Genomic DNA, 4,541 nt, shown 5'->3' on the forward strand with positions numbered 1-4,541 from the left:
CTTGAGTTAATTTTTGTGTACCGTGTAAGGGAGGGATCCAGTTTCAGTTTTCTACATCTGGCTAGCCAGTTTTCTCAGCACCATTTATTAAATCGTGAATCCTTTCCCCATTGTTTGTTTTTGTCTTGTTTGTCAAAGATCAGATGGTTGTAGATGTGTGGTGTTATTTCTGAGGCCTCTGTTCTGTTCCATTGGTCTATATATCTGTTTTGGTACCAGTACCATGCTGTTTTGGTTACTATAGCCTTATAGTATAATTTGAAGTCAGGTAGCGTGATGCCTCCAGCTTTGTTCTTTATGCTTAGGATTGTCTTGGCCATGTGGGCTCTTTTTTGGTTCCATATGAACCTTAACATAGTTTTTTCCTATTCTGTGAAGAAAGTCATTGGTAGCTTGGTGGGGATTGCATTGAATCTATAAATTACCCTTGGGCAGTATGACCATTTTCACAATATTGAATGCCCACTGAACCATGCACGGGAGGGTATCTCCTGGTCTGCTGGTTGCTAAGACTGTGGGAATAGTGCAGTATTTGGTCAGGAGTGTACCATTTCTCCACATACAATATTAAACGGCTTCCCTTGGCTAGGAAAGGGAAATCCCCCGACCCCTTGTGCTTCCCGGGTGAGGCAATGCCCCACCCTGCTTCAGCTCGCCCTCCATGTGCTGCACCCACTCTCCACCTAGCCCCAATGAGATGAACCAGGTACTTCAGTTGGAAATGCAGAAATCACCCGTCTCCTGCATTGATCTCGCTGGGAGCTGTAGACCAGAGCTGTTCCTATTCAGCCACCTTGGAAGCGACCTCATTTAGGATGATCACAGGGTCCTACAATAGGGTGTCTGCAGGCTGAGGAGCAAGGAGAGCCAGTCTGAGTCCCAAAACTGAAGCACTTGGAGCCTGATGTTCGAGGGCAGGAACTATCCAGCAAGGAAGAAAGATGTAGGCTGGAAGGCTAGGCCAGTCTCTCCTGTATATTTTAAATCTACATGGGCATAAGGAATGAGGGATTTTACTTTCTAAGAATCTAGTAAGGCTTTTGATTGCGGAAATTCAGGCTAATTTTTTAATAGGCATGTCTTTTTTCAGCCAAAAGCAATAGCAGCAGAGTTACAAAGCATAAAGGAATGAGAATTTTTCTTAGAGGTGTTTAAAATTCATACAATATTAAATTCACCATTTAAATCATTTTATAGTGTATAATTCGGTGAGTTTTAGTACACTTACAATGTTGTTCAACCATTACCATTATCTAGTTCCAGAAAATTTTTATCACCCCCAAAGAAAACCTCGTATCCATTAAGCAGTCATTCCCCGTTTTTTCCTACCTCCTGCCCCTGACAATCAGTAGTCTGTTTTCTGTCTCTATGGATTTGACTGTTCTGGACGTTTCATATAAAATAGAAACATGCATGTGGCTGCTTTTACTCAGTATAATGTTTCAAGGTTCATCCATGTTATACCATGTATCAGTACTTCATTCTTTTTATGACTAAATAATATTCCATTGTATGAATATAATACATTTTCTTACCCATTTATCAGCTGATGGACATTTGGATTCTTTACACTTTTTGGCTATGATAAGACTGCTATAAACATTTGTGTGCAAGTTTTATTTGGCTACCTGTTTTCAATTTTATTGGATATGTATGTAGCAGTGAAATTGCTGAATTATATGATAATTCTATGTTTAATACTTTCAGGAATCAGCAAAATGTGCCACAGCAGCTGCACTATTATACATTTGTATTAGGGAATTCCAATTTATCTATGTCCTTGTTGACCCTTGTTTTCTACAATCTTGACTGTAGGCATTATAGTGGGTTTGAAGCGATATCCCATTGTGGTTTTGATTTGCATTTCTCTAAAGACTAATGATGTTGATCATCTTATCATGTGCTTTTTGGCCACAATTTGGTCAGAAAAGCATAAACAAGGTTGCAGAGAGAATTGAACGTTTACCCCACTCATTTGCAGTGAGGCAATGTAAACCAGCGTTCTAGCCAGCCCACATGCTGTACTTCAATAAGGGTATTTCTATGATAAAAGAAGATTAAACAGGATCACCAATTTCATTATACTAAAAATATCTCCAGAATAAAATTTAAAATCATCATACTGAGAAACCACAAAATCACAAACTGACTGAGAAAAGATAATCAAATGATGCCAAAACCATGAAGATTAAATTTTAAAACTGTTTAACAAGGATTTTAATGCAGCCATCATACAAATATATCAAAAAGCGATTTTAATCCTTTTGAACTTTGTGTTAGAATCATGCAATGGAATACTATGCAGCAAGACAAAAGAAGGAACTACTAATAAACTCAACATGGTTGAATCTCACAGATAATACTTAATGATGGAAACCATACACACAGGGATACATGCTGTATAATTCCATTTATAAACTTCAAGACCAGACAAAACTAATTTATGTTGGTACAGGTCAGAAATGTTGTTGGATCAGGAGTGGTAGCCCCTTACTGGAAAGGTAAACAAAAACCAGGGAAAATTGTCTATATATTGAACTATGTGGTAGTTAGAGGGGTGTATATCTATATAAAATAAAATTGGTCTGTACAATTAATATTTGTACAGTTTATGAAAAGTACACCTCAACTGAAAAAGTGAAGCACAATTGAAAAAACAAGTTAAAAAGATAAAATTACTGATTTTAAAACCAGTACATTCCATATATACATATGGGTCAATCATTAGATAAAAATATCTTAATTTTTCTTCTCTTTAAAGCTGTTAAATGAAAAATAGAATGAATTAAAAGTAGTATATAAAAACATCTATAGTAATAAAATTATTACTGAGAGACAATCATTATAATAATGATAAATATGAAAGATACTTCTAAACATTGAATACCCCTAAGTGTTGACAGAGACTTCCTAAGAAATCATTGTAGCAATCTATAATACCACCAAGAGTGTACCTTTTCCTACATACCTTAGCTAGGTTAGAATATTAGGTTTACTTTTAATGTTAACAAAATGATTGACAAACAATAGTTTAACATATATTTGCATATGAATATTAAGACATTTAATGATGATTATCATCCCCCTCTATGCATACAAGTATAAAACCTAGGACGTAAGTTAGCAAAAAACAAAGGCAACTCTGAAAGATGGAAGGGAGAAGGCAGATTGACTAGGGAACCTTGGGACTTAAAGAACATAGTAGTGAATTGTCTCTTTGTTTCCTTATTACCTCCCAAATGTCCTGGACAGTGCACTGCAGAAGCCTCCAACTCAGAAATGCCAACAGGTACAGATAAAAAGTAAAGTAAACTAAAAGCTCCAGTAAAACCTATTTCTCCTGATTAGGTACTAGTAAAGCATAGCCTAACAACAGAAGATCTTTTTTGACAACACCTTCCCTACTCCAGTGAAACACCAATGGAAAAACTGCACTCCTCTCCAGTGGGGCCAAGCAGGAGGCAGATCATCCACCCCACACACCATGACTTGAAAGCAGCTGCACACTACAATTTTCCCACCTGGTGATGTCAATGGAGCTGATCAGGAAACTAACCTATACTCAACTTGGCAAAAGCAAGAAACAGTGTTATTTCTTAGATGGGTGACAGAGGGACTAGCAAGAAGTTGATCTTCCACCTCCTGGCATGAATTCATCTGCCCGGGTACACTGACAATGAGGCGAAGTGTAGAGCTGAGTCTCCATCCCATTTTGGCATGAATATCACTGAACAAGGTGCAGCAAGTCAGGGATGGTAAGCGGTTATCCTCCCTACCACTGGTGTCAGTGAAGTCCAGGAGATAGCTGAACCTCCACATCCACCTACCAGTGACAAGAGTGAACAAGGAGGTGCAAAGAAGGGCTAGTTGGCAATCCTGTTCTCTGGTGTCAGTGGAGCCCACTGTTGAGCTAAGCTTCCATTTCTCCCCTATGAAGTAGTGCCCTACTTTTGCTCAGGTGGTGTTGGTAAAGTCAAGATAGACACTAAACATACATGCTCACTTGGGCCTTGCATTATACCTCAATAGGGAGACAGACTGCTAAAAAATAAGTTTAAATAGGATACTCCATACACAGAAGAATGAAACTAGAGCCTTATCTCTTGTCATATACAAAAATCAAATCATAAAGGTTTAAAGACTTAAATCTAAGACCTCAAACTATGAAACTACTAAAAGAAAACATTGAGGAAAATCTCCAGGATGTTGGTCTGAGCAAAGATTTCTTGAGCAATAACTCAAAAGCACAGACAACCAAAGGAAAAATAGACAAATTGAACACATCAAGTTAAAAAGCTTCTGCACAGCAAAAGATATAATCAGCAAAGTGAAGAGACAACCCACTGAATGGGAGAAAATATTTGCAAACTACCCATCTGACAAGGGGTTAATCACCACAATATGTAAGTAATCATCTGACAAAGAATTAATAACCAGCAAATATAAGGAGCTCAAATAACTCTATATGAAAAAAATCTAATAATCTGATAAAAAACCTGGGTGGAAGTTCTGAATAGATATTTCTCCAAGAGAAGACATAA

The sequence above is a fragment of the Pongo pygmaeus genome, chromosome X (assembly GCF_028885625.2).
Source record: "Pongo pygmaeus isolate AG05252 chromosome X, NHGRI_mPonPyg2-v2.0_pri, whole genome shotgun sequence".
Lineage (NCBI taxonomy): Eukaryota > Metazoa > Chordata > Mammalia > Primates > Hominidae > Pongo > Pongo pygmaeus.